Below are 24,269 nucleotides of genomic sequence, written 5' to 3'. Positions count from 1 at the left end.
TCCCTTCTAAATGCACCATCAATCAGAACTTACACCCATACTGAATAGCTGTTCTCAATTTAGAATCACCTATTGTCATTCACCTAAGTGTCATTTGTCCTTGGGGTGTAAGTTTAGCTCTACACAGGTGAAATGGAATATACACCAGAGGGAACAAAAGAACAAAGACCATCATTCTCTGAGCTCCCACCTACCTAGTCACTAGCAGACAAGGACTTACAGCAAATAGTTTGGGCCTAGGACTTAAGAGTGTTTCACACCAGGGTGTGCGTGTGTGTGAGAGAGAGAGAAACATATATTAATTTCTGTAAGAATAAAAAAATTAATCTCATAAAGACAAAAGAAATAACGTTGCAAGTTAAATTCAATTTGTATAAAATAATTACAACAGAAGGTATACTTATAAGATATTTCCCAAGCTGCAATTGATGGCTCACTTTTTTTTTTTTTTGGCTCACATATTTTTTTTGATTGCTTACGTTTTGAAGATAATATTCTGTATGATAAAATTCCAAGTCAGTGAAATTGGAATGTGCCTTAGAATTTGCTTAGGGAAATCTGGCTTGTATTTAGTTAATTCAATTGTTTTGGAGTTTTCCTCTTAATACTTTAAAAATATTTAACTGATAAGTAGTAGCATTAGTTTGATTCAGGTTTATAAGGTATAAAGTAAAAGACCTAGTAAGTTACATGGTTTAAGGCAGCAATGAAAAAATCTGGCTCTAAAAATTTCACATATTAGCAAAAGCAGCAAAAAGGAATCAAATTAAATCATCAGCCTTTTCAAACATTAACTCTACTGTCTTAGAGGATCAGCATCAGCAGGAGAAAAATCACAGCCCTAAGATGTGTAGGATTTCATCTTATGAGATGACTCCTGGTGTGCAGTTAGGAGAAAAGATCAGAAAGAGCTAACTAAAAAGCAAGAGTTTTAAAAAGCACAGCGAACATTTATCTGACTTCGTCTCTCCCCTGTTTCAAAATTGCTAGCTTTCATGGTTGTGTCAGACGTTTTTTTAATGCATATACTATTGAGGTCTTATATCACAGCCTAAATACACCTATAACAAATGTGCAAGAGGATTTTTAGGAGAGTGAAATTAAACGATTGTGTATGAAACTGTAATGGTGGACACATGTCATTCATTGTACTTTTATCCAAACCCATAACATGTACAACACCAAGAGTGAACCCTAACGTAAACTGGTCTTTCAGTGACTGTGCTGTGTCAGTGTAGGTTCAGTTGTAGTGGTGGAGCATGTTGACAATAGGTGAGGCTGTGTGTGTGTGGGGACAGGGAGTATAAGGGAAATCTCTGTATCTTCCTTTTAGTTTTGCTGTGAACCTAAACTGCTCTAAAAAAATCAATTAAAACAATGTACACATCAGAGACCTCCCCCCATCCCCTGCTTACTCTCTCCAGGCATTTCAGTTCAGCTTTTCACATGCTTTGGAGTAACAGAGAAAGCACGTAACTAGCCTCCAGACATTCCTGTATCTAATATGGCCAAAGAATTTATCAACTACATAAAGCATTTTGGGAGTGAAGGGACCACTATTAATAATTGTGTAGAGACAACAGGCACCTGAGACTATTCTAGCAAAGCAGGATGTATGATTACCTAATATTCCCCGGTTTACCAGCATTTTTAGACTATGAAAGTAATGTAGCAACATGATGGAAAACTTGACAATGAGGGGGGAAAACATAATCTCAGTATCCTAAAAGAACCATTCAGTTAATAATTTTGGATTTGCTTCCAGTGTTTTCCCTATTTCCTTTTTTACAATTGCAATCTTAATATGTATACAATTTTGTACCCTGTGTTTTTCTCTTAGTTTATGTCATAAACACTTTTTCACATTGCTTGTTTTTAAAATCATTTTAACATCCATTTCAGTATTTCATGGAGGAGGTGTACCTATCATTTATTTAGTAATGTACATGTTTGATTTTTTTTCTTAAGTTAGTAAAGTAAGCCCCTTGCTGCTCAAAGTGTGGCCCGAGTAGGATGGATATCACCTGAGAGCTTGTTAGAGTTGAGAGTTGAGAGCAGAGTTGAGTTGATGCAGAGTTGAGAGCCACACTCAGACCTGCCAGATATACTACATCTGCCCTTTAAGAAGACCTCTAAGAGACACACATCAAAGTTTGAGAAGCTCTGAGCTTGTCTACTTATAAATAATGCTGCTGTGAACATCTTCATGCACATGCATTTCCCCTGCTCATGGATAGTTTAGTCACATCCAATTCCCAGAAATGAGATTATAAATTAAAAAGACTTAGAGATTTTTATGATTGCCAGAATTATGGGAGAGTGCTTTAAGAGCCAGAGGGGCGGGTTTTACTGAGCAGTATAACCTGAAGATTGGTCCAGTTAATGCCCTCTGTTGGGTGGTGGACTGTGATGGACCCGTTGGCCCCTCTGGTGTTAAAAGTTGTACAGCTTAAAGAACAAGCCTCATATTCCCATCTGAAGGCAGAACCAGAGAGGAAAATAACTTTCTATTCCATCTTCCTGCCCCATTGATCCACAGAGCTCCTTGCAGTGCCCATCAGATTTCAAGACTGACAAATCCTAAATATTCCAATTAGAGGCCAGAAACCTCCTTAAGTTTCGTGTCTAGGGAATTCATTCCTGACTTTCTCTCAGTCATGAAGAGAAAGAAATGCTTCTTGTGGGGGCCTTTAGAGTCACCTCCAAGCCACAGTAATTCTAGCTCTGCTCTGGCATCCATACCCAAAGGGTCACCGTGCTGCTTCCTTGATGGCTCCTAAGCCTTTCTTCCTCCCCAGGAACTGCTGGTATTTTCTCTTACAGATCATCTCAGCCCTTTAGAGGCCTGTAATTCCAGTGTTTATGCCATCCCTCTTGGGTTCCAACACACCATCCAGACTTTGCTCACTACCGCTTTCCTATCTGACCTGCTTTTGTGCTCCAGAATCTAGTTTTTCAGCTGGCCTCTGGGTTGCTGTTTTTCTTGGGGCAGTGTCACATGCTGAGGTTTATGATATGCTTTCCTGATAGTGATACTGTCCAGATCCTCACTTTGCTTCTTGGTGTTCGTAAGCTGCCCATCTCCACTGCCACACGTCAGGCCTGCTTATCTGTGTGGACGTCTGGAATCGAGTCTGGCAACTTCATCCTGCTGGCCGACCTTCCTTTAAGGATGGTTTCAAGGGAACATCTGGATTTCTCTTAAGATAACTGGGATTCAATGTCCATCCTGATGGGCTTGACTAGATCACTGATCTGCCTTTACTATTTCTTCTGAAGACATTTTCCTCAGTTAAGTTGCTTTCCCTTTCCCATCAGTGACAGAGCTTAATGTTATTTCAGAGAGAAATGGACGAGTGGTTTCTGTGACCTATTCTTTATGGGATTAAACCTGTAATTCCTACTTCATGTTTGTGTAATCATCTTTGGGGTTCAAGCATGGTACTATAATTGGCATCACTTGGAACTGTTTGTGTAAGTGTGTGTATGTAAGGAAACAAGAGAGAAATGTTGAGAATCTAACTGACCTTTACTGTAGTTCATTTTGCTCTGAGATAGGCCAAGTAGATTAACTTGTCCCCAAGATGACTACCATCCTTTCATTCCTGGAGGGAAAAAGTGTGCTCACACTGAGCAGTAGAACTCATGCCTCCACATATTTGAGTCTGGGCTAATCTGTGAATGCTGTGACCTACAGAATAAGTGAAATTAGTTCACAAGAAGGCTTAAAGCTTTTAACTCGCTCTCTTGCAATGCTCACTTTAGGGGGAAATCAGTTACGAGAAATCTGACTGCCCCAGGGCTACCATGTTGTGAGGAAGCCCAATGTAGTCACGTGGACAGAGATATGACCAAGAAGCCCACAGTTATCTCACCTCATTTGTCATACATGTGAGTGAAAAAACCTTTAACTCAAGACTCCCAGCCTCTGCCTCCAATCTGCTAAAATTATATGAAGGACTCCAGAAGAAAAACACCCAGCTGAGTCTTTAAAGGCTCAGAATCATGAAAGATAATAGTAAATATTTGTTGTCATCTACTAAGTTTTGGGGTTTTCTGGGGGGGCAAAAATAACTAACTATGATATCAAGTATCTATTTTTGTCAGGACATCTCTCAGATCCAGGGTAGTAAGACAGTGGAATCTGTTATCATGCCACAGGGTTTGAAGTTCTGCTTCAACTTGTCTTTAAAGGCTACAGCATGCTGAATTAGCCTGGAAAGGGTAAAGTGTTATGGCTACCTTAATTTGTTATCCAGATGTGGCTTAGATGTGCTCCAGAGCTGGGTGATGAAGGATGTCAATTCAGTGCTGAAGGACTAGCTGTGTTTGAGAACTTTATTCTTGGAGAGTCTGACATTATGAATACTAACTACAGTATGAAAACAGGCAATAGTCATAGAAATTTAGAGGAAGAAGGAGCCATGTGTATAGAAATTGCTAGTCTATTCATGCATTTTTTAGATTAAGTGAACAGAGGTGCACAAAGGTAAAATGTCTTGCCCAGACCAGAGAGAGCTGGTTGGTTTTCATGTTCACACAAGAATTCAGGTCTCCTGGTCCAGAATCAGCTCCTTTTACTATATCACTCTGTCTTCTGGTTTATAAAGAAACACTGAGGAAATCAGTATGCTATGGGGCTTTATCTTCCCTTCCATTTATTACATATGTCCTATGTGCTATTGATCTGTTTTGTTTTTTTTTTTTGACCTGTTTTCAATTAGCAACAATTGCACCTTGGATAAACCTCATTGGCTGTGATACTGCCACTGCACAGAGCTATTGATCTATATAATGGGACTTACAAAGACCTTACATAATCATTATGAGAGTTAAAGGAGACAGAGTATGGAAATTATCTGGCGCCTACTGTGTACTCAGTAAATGGTGAGTATCCTCTTCAAGAGTCTAGTGAGACAAATTCTTGGTATAATCATCTCACGGGCCTTTAAACTGAAAGAATTTTCCCCCACAAACAATACCCTAGGTATGAGAAATTCATCCCTGGGGAGGAAAACAGAAGGGAATTCAGTATCCACCCAAGTTCTAACCCAGACGAGGAGACGTTTAAACGACCTGTGAGAAAAGAAAGGAGCTGGATGGGGATGATTAGCAGGAGCGTGTGGAATAATTCACCATCCTGCGAAGGGGAACAGAGCTGAGTCAGCTCTGGACACAGGACTGAGCAGGGAGTGGGCCTGGACGTCTGGAGTTCTTTCTGTCAACTTTTTATAAAAATAAGTACCTTGAGCTGTCTGTCTGTCTGCTGAGGAGACGATCCATCACCCGGTCTGTGAAAGCGGCTTTCCTTGGGCCCATCTCTCCAGACTTCTGTTGTGGTTACATGTCTCACTGTGGTTATCCCCACGTCTGCTTCTCTGTCTCCCTCATATCGCATGTGCTGGGTATGTGTGTAAAACTCTTTATGTGGAGTCTGGGAATGGTTTTTAATACACTCAGAGCAACAAGCCAGAACCTCCACCTTTAATACCTGCTTCTGCCATTTCTCATCAGTGGGGCTGTGAGCACATGTGGGGAGCAGCCGCCCGTAATGCATCAGGGCCTCACTGAGCAAGGAGAAGCAGATGGAGGGAAAAGGGAGCTATTGTGTTGAACACCTGTCCGGCAATGGAGACCAAAAAAAAAAAAAGAGGGTTTGTAGCAGCTATGAGGAATAGTGGACAGAGCCCAGACTGTGGACACAGTAATCACAGATGCCACAGGTTAACTGTCACAGCAATTCCAGGTGATGAGCAGGAGAGACTATTCTCACTAGTTTTCTTGCTCGCCTCATGGCAAGGTGAAACCGTTTCAGAGCTGTTGGCAGATGCCTGTGGAGCTAGACTGATGGCTTCAAATTCCAGGTCTGCTGCTGGTTGGCTTTATGGTTTGTGGTAAGCTGTTTAACTTCTTTGAGCTACAATTTACTCACCCAGAGAAACCCAAGGTGATGATTATGCCTGCTTTATAGGCGTGATGTAAAGAAGGTTACATGGAAATGGTGTAAGAAAAGTGCCTATCACTGCCCTGGAATATTATTCATGGTGCATAAATTATAGCCATTATTATATTGATAATTTTCAAAATAAGTGGGGGAATATTAGAGAAATGCAGATTAAAATCATAATGAGGTATTGTCTCATGCCAGTCAGAATGGCCATCATCAAAAAATCTACAAACAAATTCTGGAGAGGGTGTGGAGAAAAGAGAACCCTCTTACCCTGTTGGTAGGAATGCAAGCTGGTGTAGCCACTATGGAGAACAGTGTGGAGATTCCTTAAAAAACTGGGAATAGAACTGCCATACAACCCAGAAATCCCACTGCTGGGCATACACCCCGAGGAAACTAGAATTCAAAGAGACACATGTACCCCAGTGTTAATTGCAGCACTATTTATAACAGCTAGGACATGGAAGCAACTCAGATGGCCATTGGCAGATGAATGGATTAGGAAGCTGTGGTACATATACACAATGGAATATTACTCAGCTATAAAAAGGAACACATTTAAGTCAGTTCCAATGAGGTGGATGAAACTGGAGCCTATTATACATAGTGAAGTAAGTCAGAATGAGAAAGACAAATACTGTATATAAATGCATATATATGGAATTTAGAAAGACGGTAATGACTGTCCTACATGCAGTGCAGCAGAGGAGACACAGATGTAAAGAACAGATTTTTGGTCTCAGTGGGAGAAGGCAAGGGTGGGATGTTTTGAGAGAATAGCATTGAAACATACATATTACCACATGCAAAATAGATGACCAGTGCAAGTTAGACGCATGAAACAGGGCAGTCAAAGCCAGTAATCTGGGACAATCCAGAGAGATAGGGTGGGGAGGGAGGTGGGAGAGACGTTCAGGACGGGGGGCACATGTATTCCCATGGCCGATTTATATTGATGTATGGCAAAAACCATCACAATATTGTAATTATCCTCCAATTAATTAAAAAAAAATAAGTGAGAGAAGTGCTGTAAAGTGAAGAAAATTAGCTTACTCCTGTGTACTAAATCTTCACGCTAACACTTAAAGCATCACTTAACCTCTCTGAACCTTTTTTTTTTTTTAAATTTATTTAGTTTTGGCTGTGCTGGGTCCTCACTGCTTCTTGGGCTTTTCTCTGCGGCGAGTGGGGGCTGCTCTCTAGTTGAGGACTGAGGGTTTCTCATTGTGGTGGCTTTTCTTGTTACAGAACACGGGCTCTAGGCAAGAGGGCTTCAGAAGTTGTGGCGCATGGACTCAATAGTTGCAGCTCCTGGGCTCTGGAGCACAGGCTCCGTAGTTGTGGTCCACCGTCTTAATTGTTCTGCTGCATGTGGGATCGTCCTGGATCAGGGACCGAACCTGTGTTTCCTGCATTGGCAAGCAGATTCTTTACCACTGAGTCACCAGGGAAGCCTCTCCCTGGACTTACTAAATGAGGATCCTTTTGTTTGACCCATTCACATATTTGGTGAATCTTAATCTTAGGTCTAGTTGGACTTCCTCTTCACTTCCTTTTCTCTTCAACATCAAAATGTCTAGCCCCAGAAGAAGTGAGGGACCACATGATTTTAATCCAGGGGTCAGAATTGGTCTGAATCTGTTGATAAGACAACATTCAGTCGTGTCCAACTCTTTGTGACCCCATGCACTGTAGCTGTAGCCCGCCAGGCTCCGCTGTCCATGCAGATTCTCCAGGCAAGAATACTGGAGTGAGTTGCCATTCTCTTCTCCAGGGGATCTTCCTGACCCAGGGATCAAACACTGGTCTCCCGCATTGCAGGCGTCGTTTATTACCGTGAGCCACCAGGGAAGCCCCCAATCTTAGGTCTAGTTGGACTTCCTTTTCTCTTCAACATCAAGATGTCTAGCTCCAGAAGGCATGAGGGACCACAGGATTTTAATCCAGGGGTCAGGATTGGTCTGAATCTGTTTATAAGACAAATTCAGGGTGGGTTTCTTTTTTTCCTGATGGGAGATGGTTAGAGCTCCTCCTCAAAAGGACACATTATAAACATCTGCTACTATTGTTAATGCTTTTAAAATGTTAATGTTCTGTATAAATACTGAAAAAGGAACTTCTAGTCCTACGTGTTTTGCTAACAGTTTTGTAATATGTATGATAGTGAATTGTGTTTATAGACTCAGCTAATAATTAAAAAAAATAGAGGGAGAGAGAAAAAAACCATTTATTGAGTGCCCGCTGTGTGCAGGCTTGTCACAGTCCTCCTCTAAGTAAGGACTATTGCATTCCTGTTTTACAGAGAGGAAATCTGAGACTCTGAGAGGTTAAGTCTTTGTTGAAGTCTCTGCTGGCAATGGGTAGATTCTGGGTTTGGATACAGATCTGATTCTAGAGCTCTTGTTCTTTCCAGTCACTTTACTGCCTCCCTACGCAGCTGGATTTGCTGGACTTTGATGTGGACCCAGTAGAAACAGCCTTGCAGTTTTCTGATGCTCTTGAAATCCTACGAAAGATGTGTGCTCTCATCTTAGGCGTGGCTTGCTGCTTCCGCTCTGGGTGCAGATGATAGAAACTCTCTGTGCATATGTCAGTTATTTCAAGACGCTGAGTGTGAAACTTTTAATCAAGTCTTTCAGGGGAAGGCCCCATCTGGAAACAGTTATCCAGATGTTATAAACCACTTTGGCCAGCAGTTGCCAGACTGCTGTCCAGGTGATGAGTGGAGGACCCCCCTCCATATGTGGAAGATGTTCCGCAGGGACTGAGAGCTGGGAAGTTTGTAACTACTGGGCTTCGTTCTCCCCTGGAATGGCTGTCAGGGCCTTGTGTCCTCAAGACCGAGAGTGTCCTGATGACTCCCAGAAATCTCTGTGCTAAAGAGTAAATGTCCCCATTTCCTCATGATCCCCAGCACCTACCCTGAAAGTGGGGTAGGGGAGTAGTCTGTGCAATTGCATTGCTCTGGGCACCTGCCCTCTGCAGCTCCAGTTTGGGACTTTGTTTATGGATTGTTTTCTATTCCCCCAGGCCTCTACAGAGAAAGTGCTGAGTCCCAGAGCTGCCTGACAGAGAAGAATTGCAGAATTACAGAGTTATTACCACTGGGAGACAGAGGCATGGAGCAGATCCTTTGTCTGGATCCTCCATATACAGTCCAGATTTTTAATGAACTAGAATCACCATGCGCAAGTGGGAGGGCTCCCTATGATTCACACAGCTCTGTGTGACAAAAATGACACAGCTTCTAATCACACTTTATGATTTGTTTTGTGTCACATCGCCTTTTGGTTTTGATCTCAGAGTTCATTGCTGCTATTTTCAACTGAAGTCATGCTACTTATAAGTAATACGACATCAGGCAGAAAGGGTGGAAAGCTTAGATGTGAAAGTTAGACTGTCTGCATTCACATCTATTACCTTCTTCCTGTGTGACCGGGGATGAGTTAACCTTAATCTCTTTGAGCTTTTGTTCCCCCCTTGAAAAATGGCCATGTGACAGTACAGTGATATCACATGCTATGAAGGTCTGCTATGAAGGTTTCTCTGGCGGCTCAGAAGGTAAAGAATCTGCCTGTAATGTAGGAGACCTGGGTTAGATCTTTAGGTTGGGAAAATCCCCTGGAGAAGGGAATGGCAACTCACTCCAGTATTCTTGCCTAGAGAATTCCCCAGATGGAGAAGCCTGGAGGGCTACAGTCCGTGGGGTCACAAAGAGTCGGACACGACTGAGTGACTCACACTTTCATTTTACAGGGCTGCTATGAGGATGCGAGGAGATGATGCATGTAAAGCACTTAGTACAATGTAAATACCCAATGGATCTCATGATTGTGGGGATGGCTGCTGACGACCATTGTTCTAAGAAAACTTGATGTTTTTCTGTTAGCTGGAAGGTGTCATTTGTTCAGTTCAGTTGCTCAGTTGTGTCCAACTCTTTGCGACCCATGAATCGCAGGCCCCCCTGTCCATCACAAACTCCCAGAGTTTACTCAAACTCATGTCCATTGAGTCGGTGATGCCATCCAGCCATCTCATCCTCTGTCGTTCCCTTCTCCTCCTGCCCCCAATCCCTCCCAGCATCAGGGTCTTTTCCAGTGAGTGAACGCTTCACATGAGGTGGCCAAAGTATTGGAGCTTCAGCTTCAGCATCAGTCCTTCCAATGAATGATCATTTGTATTTAAACTCAATTGGCTAGTGATTTGGGGCTTCTGAGGTGGCGCTAGTGGTAAAGAACCCATCTGTCAAGGCAGGAGACATAAGAGATGTGGGTTCGATCCCTGGGTCAACCTCCAGGAAGACCCCCTGGAGGAGGGCATGGCAACCCACTCCAGTATTCTTGCCTGGAGAATCCCCAGGGACAGAGGAGCCTGGTGTGCTACAGTCCATAGGGTCGCAAAAAGTAGGACGCAACTGAAGTGACTTAACATGCATTGGGTCAGAGAAGGCCAAGGCTAACTGGGAGAGATCCAGTTGATGCTATTTACATTCACACTAGCAGACTGGTTCTGTAATCTGGCCCAGCCAGCTTGATTCAAAATCAGCCTCTCCACAGGAATGTCACACATGCAAATGAGGATTTTGATGGTCTCTTGTAAAACAACCTTCAGTTTAGTCTGCATAGCCCTGGCATTTGAGAGCCAAAGTCCCCAAGGTGGGCCAAACTCACTGCATAATTGCTCTAGTCTGATCCTGGCCTCGGGAACCACAGGCAAGTTTTCTACCTTCCAGAAGTGGAGGATGCTGTCAGCATTGCTACTGAGTGAGCAAGCCCTGTGGTTATTTCCGAGCAGAGGGAGCCAGGCAGCACGCAGGCGGGGAAACAAAAAGTGAACACTCACTAGTCCCCTCTGTTTAGTAATATGTTCTAGCAAAAATGTCAGGTGAACCTTTGAGGATGAGAAACTGTGGTCTGTAAAGCCAGTAGGACCCTTTAAAGGTCGGCTCATTTAGAAACTTTTCTTGATAGATTCAGTGTTTTGGATTAGGATTATGTGCTTGAAATTATTAACTTACTCCCTGAAAACCTTGATTTATTTTTAACTTTTTTTTTTTCAGATGAGTAAAATAGGAGAACTCTTGAATCTATTTAAGTATAATTTTGCTTTGTTTTATCCAGTACATCTGGATTAATTTAACCCCAGGCAAAGATCCATTCGCGTCAAACAAAACAAAACTATAGCCTTCAAACCATATTTTTCACTAAAAATTTCCACCTTAAAGCAAATGTTATTTACATAGTTCGATACAGAGAGGACTCATTCACACTCTGACTTCTTGAATGATACCTTTGTATTTACTTCTTTCCTCTTCTCCCTCAAATGTTTATCTATCCCAAGAGTCTCTTGTTGGTCCTCTTCCCCAGTCTTATAATGCTCCTGCCCACAGAGATCTTAGTCACCCCTATTGCTTTACTTGTTACCTGTGTTCAGGTACTACCCAAACAGTGACACTAAGAAAAAATTAGAATGATTTTCAAATGTGTCAAGTTCAAATACAAAAGTCCCAGTAGAAGCATACAGAGACACTCTTAGGAAAGGCTTTTTCTCTTGCCTATAATTATGTCTTGAAAAAGCTCCTGTTTTAATAAATCATGGGTCATATCTATTTGCCAGAGAGGGTGATGAAGCAGGTCTATTTTTCTAACTTTTTTCTCCTAGCCTGTGGGGTCTCCCATTTCATGCTTCTGTTTATCCAAGTTTTATTTACAATATCCTAAATAAATCTTTGTGCTCTGGGATCATGTGGACATGAAGACGGTTTCAGGGGTTACCCATGAGTGTTGTAATGCTATGAACCATATGGCAACACTTTACTGTTGAGGACACAGGGATCTCACTGTATGAGACTGAAGTCAGACTTCTCACTCTTGACTTAAGGAAAGCGATTCAGACAGAGAACCAGATGGAATCTTATGCAGACCCCATCCAAACCACCACTGGGCTAGGAACAGTGAAAAATGCCCATGCTCTCCCTTCTTTACTTGGATGATGACAAGTAGGAAGCAAATTATTTCCATAATAAAAGTGTAAATAAAAATTCTTACTGTCTAGATGTCCCCAAGTGTTACCTGACTGCAGGTGTAAATGAAATCACATCAGTGTTACTTCCTTAGCCTCCCTCTAAAACCTGACCCACATAATTTTGGGGCGTCTCCAGGACTCTCTTGCATGGGTGAATTTTGATATTATTCCATCTGGACATACACTAGGTATATATTGCTTTGTTGTTCCCTTTTTCATTTAGTGTACTGTGAATTTTCTCCTATGAGGGGATATTTTCTATTAACTGAATTTTAAATGGTTTATTCATTTTGAAGTTTTATTTAATGTTTTTGGCTGGGCGGGGTCTTCACTGCTGTGCGGGCTTTCTCGAGTTGCGGTGTGCAGGGGCTCCTCTCTAGTTATGGTGCAAAGGCTTCTCATTGTGGTGGCTGCTCTTGCCGTGGAGCCCGGGCTCTAGGGTGCTGGGGCCTCAGTAGCTGCAACTGCCTGTCTCTAGAGTACAGGCTCAGTAGTTGCTCTACATGTGGGATCTTCTCAGATTAGGGATTGAACCTGTGTCTTCTGCATTGGCAAGCAGATTTTTTTTTTTTTTTTTTTTTTTTTTTACCACTGGGCCTCCAGGGACGCCCTAACGTGACTTTTTTAAATTTATTTTTTTTATTGATATATAGTTGACTTACAATGTTGTGTTAATTTCAAATGTATAGCAAACTGACTCAGTTATACATATGTTGTTCAGTTGCCAAGTCATATCTGACTCTTCGCAGCCCCATAGTCTGCAGCACGCCAGGCTTTCCTGTCCCTCACCATCTCCTGGAGTTTGCCCAATTGAATCAGTGATGCCATCCAACCGTCTCATTCTCTGTCACCCTCTTCCCCTTCTACCTTCGATCTTTCTCAGCATCAAGATCTTTTCCGGTGAGTCAGCTCTTCACATCAGGTGGCCAAAATTTTGGAGCTTCAGCTTCAGCATCAGCCCTTCCAATGAATATTCAGGGTTGATTTCCCTTAGGATTGACTGGTTTCATCTCCTTGCAGTCCAAGGGATTCTCAAGAGCCTTCTCTAGCTGCACAGTGGAAAGCATCAATTCTTTGGTGCTCAGCTTTCTTTATTGTCCAGCTCTCACATCTGTACATGACACATATACATTCTTTTTCATATTATTTTCCATTATGGTTTATCCCAGGATATTGAATATAGTTCCCTGTGCTATACAGTAGGACCTTGTTGTCTATCCATTCTATACATAATAGTTTGCATCTACTAACCCCAAACTCCCAGTCTATCCTTCTCCCGCCTGTCTGTCCCTTGGCAACCACAGCTTTCCATGCCTGTGAGTCTGTTTCTGTTTTGTTGACAGGTTCATTTGTGCCATGTTTTAGTTTCCATATATAAGGGATATCATGATATTTGTGTTTCTATGTCTGACCTACTTCACTTAGTATGATAATCTCTAGGTCCATCCATGTTGCTGCAAATGGTATTATTTCTTTTTTATGGCTGAGTACTTTATTGTATGTATGTACCATATTTTCTTTATCCATTCATCTGTTGATGGACATTTAGATTGTTTCCTTATCTTGGCTATTGTGAATAGTGCTGCTATGAATAGAGGGGTGCGTGTATCTTTTTTTTTTTTAACTGTAGTATAATTGCTTTACAATGTTCTGTTAGTTTCTGTTGTACAACAAATTGAATCAGCTCTATATAAACATGTATTGGGGGCTTTCCTGTAGCTCAGTTGGCAGAGAATCCGACTGCAATGCAGGAGACCCTGGTTCAATTCCTGGGTCGGGAAGATCCGCTGGAGAAGGCATAGGCTGCCCACTCCAGTGTTCTTGGGCTTCCCTGTGGCTCAGCTGGTAAAGAATCTGCCTGCAATGTGGGAGGCCTGGGTTTGATCCCTGGATTGGGAAGATCCCCTAGAGAAGGGCAAGGCTACCCACTCCAGTATTCTGGAGTGGAGAATTCTACAAAGAGTCGGACATGACTGAGAGACTTTCACTTTCACTACTGAATTCCTCCCACGCCCATCCCACCCCTCTAGGTTATCGCAGAGCACCGAGCTGAGCTCCCTTGCTCTGCAGCAGCTTCCCACTAGCTATCTGTCTTACACATGGAAGTGTATTTATGTCAAACCTAATCTCCCAATTCACCTCCCCCTCCCTGACCCCCTGCCCCATGTCCACACATCTGTTTTCTACATCTGCATCTTGGTTCCTGCCCTGGAACTAGGTTCATCTGTACCATTTTTCTAGATTTCACATGCATGCATTAATATACAATATTTGTTTTTGTCTTTCTGACTTAACTCTGTACAACAGACTCTAGGTCCATTCACCTCTCTACAGATGACTCAGTTCTGTTCTTTTTTATGGCTGAGTAATATTCCATCATATATATATATATATATATATATATACAATATATATATACACACCACATCTTCTTTATTCCTCTATTGATGAACGTCTAAGTGGCTTCCATGTTCTGGCTATTGTAAATAGTGCTTCAGTGAACATTGGGAAACATGTGTCTTTTTAAATTATGGTTTTCTCAGTATATATGCCCAGTAGTGGGATCACTGGGTCATATGGTAGTTCTATTTTAGCTTTTAAAAGAACTTCCAGACTGTTTTGTATAGGGGATGCACTAATTTACATTTCTACCAAGAGTGTAGGAGAGTTCCCTTTGCTCTACATCTTCTCCAGGGTTTATTATTTGTGGACTTTCTGATGATGGCCATTCTAACTTGTGTGAGGCGATACTTCATTGTAGTATTGATTTGTATTTCTCTAATAATTTGCATTGATGAGCATCTTTTTATGTGTCTATTGGCCATTTATATGTCTTCTTTGGAGAAATGTCTATATTGGTCTTCTGCCCATTTTTTGATTGGGTTATTTGTTTTTTTGTTGTTGAGTTGTACAGACTGATTGTCCTTGGTGGTCGTGTTGTTTGAAAATTTTTTCTTCCATTCCATAGGTTGTTTTTTGTTTTGTTTATGTTTTTCTTTTCTATGCAAAGACTTGTCAATTTGATTAGACCCATTTGTTTATTTTTGTTTTGATTTTTATTGCCTGGGTGACTGATCTAAGAAAGTACTGGTATGATTTTATGTCAGAGAATGTTTTACCTATGAGCTCTTCAAGGAGTTTTATGATGTCTTGTCTTATATTTTAGTCTTTAAGCCATTTTGAGTTTGTTTTTGGGTGTGATGTGAGGGTGTGTTCTAACTGCATTGATTTACATGGAGCTGTCCAGCTTTCCCAGCACTACTTGCTAAAAAGACTGTCTTTTTCACATTTTATATTCTTGCCCCCTTGTCAAAGATTCATTAACTCTAGGTGTGTGGATTTATTTTGGAGCTCTCTTTTCTGTTTCATTGATTTCATATGGCTGTTTTTTATGCCAATACCACACTCTTTTGATTACTGTAGTTTTGTAGTATTGTCTGAAGTATGTGAGGGTTGGGTCTCCTGCTTTGTATTACATTTTTAATGATTATATAGTAGTCCATCGTATGGATAATTTGTTTAACCAGTCCTCGATTGTTGTACATTTACTACCAATAGTAAATAATTCTGTGATGATTGTCTTTGCATGCACGTCTTTACATTCACATCTTTGCACACATCTCTAAATGCTGTCCTGAAATGAATTCTGGGCATGGAATTGCTTGGTCAAGGCTGTAGTCATCATAAAGGGTTAATTCTGTTATTATTAATAAATCATAATGATATAAAGTCCTGTTAAATGTAACTCCATGGCTGATTCATGTCAATGTATGACAAAACCCACTGAAATGTTGTGAAGTAATTAGCTTCCAACTAATAAAAATAAATGAAAAAAAAAATAAAAATAAACTAGTTGAAAGCAAAAAAAAAAAAAAAAATCCTGTTAAACATTGGGCCAATGGGAGGCAATTACTCTGGAGACAATGCTTGAAAACAAAAATGCAACATGTAAATTCTCTAAAAAAATGCATATTAAGAAACAAGAACCAGTCCAAGTTGATCAATACAAAGGAAAATTTTAAATTTTTAAACTCCTTTATAATCTGACATTTTTGTTCCTAAAATTTAAATTTGATACAGTATTTTTACATAGGAGTAGTAAACATCTCTTTATAGGACAATAATGTTTCAATTGTTTATTAGTAATATTTTTCATCAATAAATCATGCAAATCTGGACAGATATTTTCACTTTATGTGAAGAAAGCTCAGCATCCTAACATTTGCCAACTCTCTACAAGAGAGATTTTCAAGTTCCTGAGGTCCCTCAGGGATTAAGTGGAATGCATGACTTGTATCCTTAACTCGATTTTAAGAGAAAGGAGTTGTCACCAATATATTTTGCCCAAATGTCTTATTAAAGACACCACCAAGAATGGAGCTTGGAAGCAAGGGAGGCCCAGACACTGCTGGCAGCTCCAACGCTCTGTACTTTAATAACTCATTGGCAACAGGATGAAGTAGTTTATGTTCCAGACTTTGCCTCCTGGTATCTAGATTTTTATAGGTGTTTTGACTGAGGTGTAGAGGAGGCATTTTTTTGGCCGCTGATTTCTATTCCAGATTGTGGGATGTGAATAATTTGGTAAATTAACATCAATGGGTTAGACTGTTCTTTGTTACCAAATGCCCCTGGGCTGCCTGTTCCACTGGATGGTCACATTAATTTGCAACCACAGGAGGATGGCTGCTGGGCAAACACGCCCAAGTTAAATTTCCTTTTGCAGGCTTTCCCCTATTTTGGATATTCAGGTAGCCACTGAAGCAGCTCTCTCTTGTGCATTCATAATTCTGGCTAAGCCTAGGGCTTCCAAAACTAATATCAGGGAGGAAAGATCCAAACCTTACTGCTTTTGTGGCTTTTTTTTTTTTTCCTGGGGCCAGCTTTCGGCCATGATTCCAATGATCAGTCTGTACTTCTAGTTATATACTAAATGCATAAACTGTGTGTGCTACAAATGATGTTTTTCTAGCCTGTCCGTATAGCCTATTAAACCAGAGTTGGCAGTTTTCCACCCCTTAGGAGAAGCATTTGGCATAAATAATATTGTCATTTGGGAAGGCTAGACGTGGTTTGAAGAAGTGACCTTGTATAAATATTGTCTGAGGTATGACTGAGGCTAAATTATATGACGGGGAGCTAGTATAGTCTGGGCTGTGGGCCCTCCTGGTAATGAAGTTGCTTCTTGTAGTAATGGAACCATTTGAATTGAAAATGTAATCAAATACATCAGAGGCTATTAAAACACAGGAACCAGGCTATTTATGAACTCCCAGGGTCCAGAGGATGGCAAAAGGGTACTGGAATTTCTTTGTCATTCAAACAGCTTTGTCTTTTGAAGGGACAAGATGTCCTAGAAAGTGCCTTTGTCCTTGCCTTGGAACTTCCCTCAGTGCTGAGCTTCCTGAGCATGCCAGATGTCTGTTGATTCTCCACCCATGTTGGGGGTGAGCTATGGGCACTGAGCATGGTGTTGCTAGCTATTTGTGGGTGACCTGGTATTTCAGCACAACACAGCCCCCCAAGGCAGTTACTTTCCATTCTACATGCAGCATCCTACTTTAGGATTTTGTTCCTCTTTCCTGACCTGTGTTAGTCTGCGTCCTAATTGTACAGAATTCCCTTTCTCTTCCTTCTGTTAATTGATTTGCCAGATCTGTCTTTCAAAAGTATGATTTTATTTTCATCAGTCTATCAATTTGTCCATTCATTCAACAAATATTTATTGAGTGCCAACTGGGTGTCAAATACTTTGCTCCCTGCTATAACAAGATTTATAGTCTAATGAGGGAGAGACGTATTTGACAAAGAATTCCAGTACTGAATAGACAATTATAAATTAGTGAGCATTTCTGTAGGAAAGATTCTTTGATAGTACCTGTAAAACAAAGGGGGCTTCCTAGGTGGCTCAGTGGGTAAAGAATCTGCCTGAAATGCAGGAGACTTGATATGTGGCTTCGACCTCTGGGTTGGGAAGATCCCCTGGAGGAGGAAATGGCAGTATTCGAGTACTCTTGACAGTCAAATCCCATGGACAGAGGAACCTGATGGCCATAATCCATGGGGTCATGAAGAGTCGGACATGACTGAACACACAGCTCAATTAGACAGAGTAGTCGGGGAGCTCTTCTGAAGAAGTGATGACTAGGTTGTGTGAGTATGTGTAGGTATAGGTCTCAACTAGGCAAAAAACAGGGCTGGGGAACAGGAGCAGGCTGGGCTGAGGAGTGTTTTCCAGAGTATCAGGCCATGGTGAGGGGAGCATGGTGCCCTGGGAGGAATGGAGAGGAGGTCACTGTGGCTGGAACAGAAGAGGTCACAGGACTAGGAATATATAAACTGTGTCTAGGATCGTGATTGCTGTCTACCAGGAGTGGGAAGCCATTGAGGACCCTTTGAACAGGCTGTGATTTGACTGGATTTGCATTTCAAAAAGACCACTTGGGCTTCAGTGGGGGGAATTAATTGGCAGTGGGCAAAGAGCTCAGGAAGGAGAGATCATAGTGAACACGGGCTTTAGCAGTGGAGATGAGAAGTAGACAGGTTTGAGCATTGTCTATGTGGGAAAACAGGGTTTGATGATGGATTGGACTCAAGGGAAAGGGATCACCCAGGATGACTGAGGCTCCAATTTGTGCTGCTGGATCAGTTGAGCTCCACTTATGTGTGAGGGATCACTGAAAAGGAGAACAGAATTCATGAGCAAAGGTAGCCTTGAATTGGACAAAACTCGATGGTTTTCAAGGAATAGCAGGGGGAGAGCAGTAGGAGATGAGATCAGAGGTGTGATTAGAGAGGATAGATGATATAGGTCACTAGGAAAGGATTTTACTTTTGGACAGGATGCTGTCGAGATGGGATGCTATTGATATGGGATGGCTATTGGAGGGTTTTGAGCAGAGGAATTACATGGTCTGATTTAGGTTTCAGAAAGATTTTTTCTATATGGAGAAAAGACTCTAGGAGGACGAGACTAACATCAAGGAGATCAGGTGGGTGACAATTACAGTAATCCAAGTAGAAGGTGCTGGTGGTAATGACTTACTTCAGGGCAGTAGCTGAGATGGTGGTGAGAAGTGAACCTGGACAGATTTTTAATACAGAGTCTTGGTCACTCAAATATGTCTGACTCTTTGCAGCCCCAGGCACTGTAGCCTCTGTCCATTGAATTCTCCACACAAGAATACTAGAGTAGGTAGCCATTGCTTACTCCAGAGTACCTTCCTGACCCAGGGGTTGAACTGGGGTCTCCTCATTGGCAGGTGGATTCTCTACCATCTGAGCCACCAGGAAACCAACAGCGTTTTCTGATGGATTAGATGTAGTGAGCAAGAAAAAGAGGGAAGGATGACAGCAAGATTTTTTGTTTTGAGCTGTTAAAAAGATGGATTGCCATTCACTAAGATATAAAATACTACTGGAGATTTAAGGAGTTTGATTTTGAATATTAGGTTTGAGATGCTTACTAGATAATCAATTTGAAAGCATGAATAGACTGACAAACAGGTTAAAGTTTAAAGAGGAGAACTAAAATAAACATACAAATTTGGTTATATTTGGGGTATAGATAGATGATATTCAAACCAATGAGAAAGGACAAGTTCACCAAAGGAATTATGATAGAGAATAGGAAGAGTATGTTTAGACGCTGAGCATGAAGAAGGTAATTCTAGTCAGTAATCAAGGTTGATATCAGCAGTAATAAAACATAGCAATATCACCTACCCCTTGATATGATGTGCTGAGAAGAGTATGACATTACTTCTGTGGCATTTTTGCCAAAAAATACATAATCTCAATCTAACCGTGAGAATACATCAGGCAAATCCAAACCGAGAGACGTTCTACAAAATAACTGCCCAGAGCTCATCAAAAATAAAAGACGAGTGACTGAGAAACTGTCACAGATTAAAGGAAACTAACAAGTAACAACAACTAAATGCAATGTGTGGTCCCAAATTGCATCCTGGGACAGAAAAAAAGATGTTAATAGGAAAACTGTTAAAATTCAAATATAGCCTGTGGTTTAGTTAGCAGTATTGTACCGATGTTATTTTCCTGGTTTTGATCATTGGACTGTGGTTATGTAAGATGTTAACATTAGGGAAGCTGGTTTAGAGAAATGGAGGAACTTTCTGTTTTATTTTCTCAATTTGTCTGTAAAATTATTCCACCAAAAAAAACCACATTTTTTTTTTAAAGAAAATTAAATTCATAACTTTCAGGCACATACCCCCAAGGATGTGGTTGCCCTCGCATCCAGTCTAGAGATGCCGGAGAAGTAGGCAGGGCCATCCTGCAGTGTCTTCAGACCATGTTAAAGGCTTTGACTTTCCTCTAAGAGCCAGTGAAGGATTAGGCCGGGAATGTGGAGGAAGATGGGAAACTAGACATGTTTGTTTTAGGCAAAAAGAGACAAGAAAACAGAATAAATACTGGGTTAGGCCCAGATTCAAGCAAACACCCAGTTACTCTCAATTATTCATCCTGTTCTCCAAACAGAATTGACCATGAGTTAGTTCATGACTCACAAGGGTGTTAGCACATTGTAACGTCTGGCTGGGAAGATTGCTCAAATCCCAAAGGATTATCCTTGAGGAGCCTCGCATCCTCAGTCCTGTTTTCTCCTGGCACTCCTACAGTCCAGGCAGAACTGTGGAGGGGATCTGAAGCTTGTGGGCCTGAGAGCTGAACTGTGTGTGCGTTACGTCTGGTGCTGTCTGTGTGGAATGATTCCAGAACAAGGACCGCAGCTGGACTGAGATACCAGCCTGCAGAGAGTGAGGAAATGACCCTCTAGAAACGAGGGGACAGACTCCTTCTCTGCCCTTCTCAGCCAGCGCTGGTGGGGGAGGGCTTGCGGCAAGGCGGGGTGGGGTGTGTTTCATCACATCAGAGTCCCCAAGGGGGTTGCAGAGCAGTTGGAGACGGTGACTGGGAAGTGCTAATTATAAAATTATATATTAAACATTAGCCAAGGGGAAATTGTAAAAGTGGCTTATATAGAAGACAGAGGGTTCCCTGAAGCTGGAGAGTTCATGCCTCTGCCCAAAGAAGGGGTGAACCGTGGAGAAAAGATGTTCCATTTAACTCCCTGCTGTCCTATGGGGCAAGGGCTGAGAATCCAGAGAATTCCTGGGGTCTAGGGTCTGATCACCCCTTCCCCACCCTCCCACCAGCAACCCACCCTCTTTGCTTGGCCTGTGAGGAAACTATCAGCCCCTAAGTCTGCTCTCTGAAACTCTGAAATCATGCAGTCTAACACCTTGAGCCTCCAATCCTAGAAAATGTTATTTTTAACAGTTGCTATCGGTTTCTGAATCCTTACTGTGTGCTAGAATCTTTATATAATTGTTTCTAATCCTTTCAACAACCCTTTGCAGTAGCTATTGTACTTCCATTTTCTGGGGGCCATTCTTGGTGAGGACACAGAGGCTTAGCTTGTCTGAGTGCATGACTGAGCCAGGATTTGAACCCAGGTCCGTCTCCCCAGTCTTGAATGAGCCCAGGAGTGAGGAACCCTCTGGGAAGTGCCATGCCTGGCACTGACCATCACCCCCAGTAGCCCAACTTCATAAACATACACCCATGTGCTGGATTTCAGGAAATTTCACTGGGGATGTGGAATCAGCAGCCCGTGACTCATGGGGCTGAATTCAGGGGAGGCTGCCTGGTGGGGCTGCTGCAGTCCGTTTCCGGGAACCGAGGTCTGGGAAGAGTGAGGGGGAGGGACATAAAGAGTCACGACCAGCACACCTGTGTTCCTGATGTTGGAAAATCACGAGGATGTGCTGTCAGTGTTGGCCTGCAGCTACATTTCTGGCTTAAATTTTGGGTGGCTTTACTAAGCCTTGAAAGTGGAAAGAACACATCATATTGAGAGTCTGACAGTGAGTGAGGTCCAGGGTGCTCGCTGGCTCGTTGCCATGGACTTGACCCATGAAGAGGAGCAGAGAAGCTTTTTCATTACCATCAAAGTCTGTCCCTTGCTCTGGGCATCCTACAGAGGGAAGGGTAGCCAGGCCTCAGCCCCACTCCCGGGATGCAGAATCACAGAGATGCCCAGGCCCACATAGACACTGTAACGACCTACCACATGATTGAATAGATCTGCTGTGAACTATTTTTAAAAGCGCAAGCAATGGGGCAAGAGCATTTTGCATGTTGCAAACATTTTAAGAAGTTAGCATTCCCCAGAAAAAATAAAGGAAGGAAAAAGAAAAGTCAGTTCTCATGGTAGGTTTTGAGAAAAGGGAGTTGAGAAGGACTCCATCACACTGTTAGGTCATAACACTGCTGTTTTCTTGTTTTACCCCCACTGTTGCCCTCCTCTGCTTCATTCCCTTTTGTTCTCTGGCTCTTCTCATTATCCCTCTCCCCAGTTATCTCCTGCCTTTTTCCTCTCCTCACTTCCCAGCACCCGAGTAGCTCCTGCGTGTCCTTCACAGTGCAGCCCAGTGTCTTTCTGGGATGTCTTCCCTGCCCACCTGAGCTTAGGTCGGAGCCATTCCTGGGCATCCTGTGGGTTCTTCTAGCCAAACACTCATCACTTTGTTTTGTTAGCTCCTCCAAAGCAGCGACTGAATCACTGTTCCTGGCTGTTTGTGTTCTAGGTTTCAGGGATACGTAAAAACCAGAAAGTCAGAACGTCCAGCTGTGGACTAGACACGAATGTCCTTCCGTGGTTTCCTTGTCCCTTCAACCATCTTTGATTCTTCTTTCCTCCGCTTCCTTTATTCAGTCACCCACAAAGTCCTGTCCATTTAAATAACAGTAAAATGAATCTCTTAATATATGTTAGTATATTAAGCTCTTAATATATGCTTCACAACTTTGTAAGGTGGATGCTGTCATACTCTTGCTTTACAGATGAGGAAATTGAGGCAAAAGAGATTGGACAATTTGCCTGAAGTCATACAGCCAATCCATGATAGAAGTAGGACTGGAACCCAGGCAGTCTGGCTTCAAAGACCTAAATGCTAAATGTGTCTCAGTCCTCTCAGGCCACCATAATGTCATTTCCCCTACCCTCCATTCCCTATAACACTTCATTCCCTATAATGCAGCAGAGCAATTGTTCTAAATCAGCTCTCTTTAAAACCCTCCTTAACTCTCTATTTCCCTCCAGACAAAGTCCAAACTTCTTAAGGCAACAGGCAAGACCCTTCCCCCAGCTGCCCTTACCCACCTTCCAGACTTTTCTCATGTTGCTCCTCACTTCAGCTCCCAAGCCCAGGATATTTTGTGCATGGAACACCATGGCCTCCTCCTCTCTCTGCCTGGCTAATCCCCTCTTGCCCTCAGATCTCTGCTTAGATGTTACTTCTCCCAGAAGCACTCTTTGATCCCTTGACTCATTAGTGCTGCCACAGTATCCAGTGCTTACCCCTTTGTAGCAATTTTTGTGCCTTCAGAAAGCCTGTTCCATCCCTCAATCTCTTCCACCAGCTGTAAGCTACATAAATGCAAATATTGGCTCTTGTTTTTGGTGAGTCCCCCAGGAATAGCACAATATTCAATAAACATTTGTCAAATGAAGAAATTAAGGGATGACTTTTTAAAGAAATATTTATTTAGGCTGTTCCTGGTCTTCGTTGTGGCATATGGGATCTTTAAAAAAAATTTTTTTTGATGTGGACCATTTTTAAAGTGTTTTATTGAATTTGTTACAATACCACTTCTGCTTTATGTTTTGATTTTTTGTCCTTGAGGCATGTGAGATCTTAGTTTCCTAGCCAGGGATGGAACCCACACCCCCTGCACTGGAAGGCAAAGTCTCAACCACTCGACCATCAGGGAAGTTCTGGCATGTAGGATCTTCCAGTTGCAGCAGGCAGGATCTTGATTTATGGCATGTGAGATTTTTAATTGCATCATGTGTGATCTTTTAGTCACAATATGCAGGATCTTCAGTTGTGGCATGTGGGATCTAGTTCCCTGATGGGAGATTAAACTCTGGTCTCCTGCATTTTGAACATGGAATCTTAGCCACTGGATCACCAGGAAAGACCCTAAGGGATGACTTCTAAGCTGAAGTCCTGACCTTGGCTGATTCTGTGAGCATTCCTACCCCTGACTCTTCCTACCTTGTATAATACACAGAATTGCCAGATTCCTGAGTGAGAATGGTATCAAACGGCAGGTGACATGGAGTAGGGGACTGTACAGTGGGGCAGATTCTCTCTCCATGACACAACATCAACTTCTACTTCCCAGGGGAGACAGAAGACTTTCTGGGACCTTTCTCTTGAGAGTCTCTCAAAATCATATCTCCTGCACCTGTCCATAGCCAGAG

At 42.2% G+C, this 24,269-nt stretch overlaps 1 long non-coding RNA gene and 1 pseudogene across 1 annotated transcript in view; one reads left to right on the top strand and one right to left on the bottom strand.

Annotated features, from left to right (window-relative positions):
- Nucleotides 1-24,269, top strand: part of LOC139038274 (uncharacterized) — an 89,961-nt gene that overhangs the window by 23,214 nt on the left and 42,478 nt on the right. The gene's annotated exons all lie outside the window — the stretch shown is intronic.
- On the bottom strand, nucleotides 4,700-4,781 carry LOC139038316 (U4 spliceosomal RNA; annotated as a pseudogene).

This window comes from Odocoileus virginianus, chromosome 14 (genome assembly GCF_023699985.2).
Source record: "Odocoileus virginianus isolate 20LAN1187 ecotype Illinois chromosome 14, Ovbor_1.2, whole genome shotgun sequence".
NCBI lineage: Eukaryota > Metazoa > Chordata > Mammalia > Artiodactyla > Cervidae > Odocoileus > Odocoileus virginianus.
The sequence above is the reverse complement of the archived record's forward strand: the minus strand, read 5'-3'. Positions and strand labels throughout refer to the sequence as shown.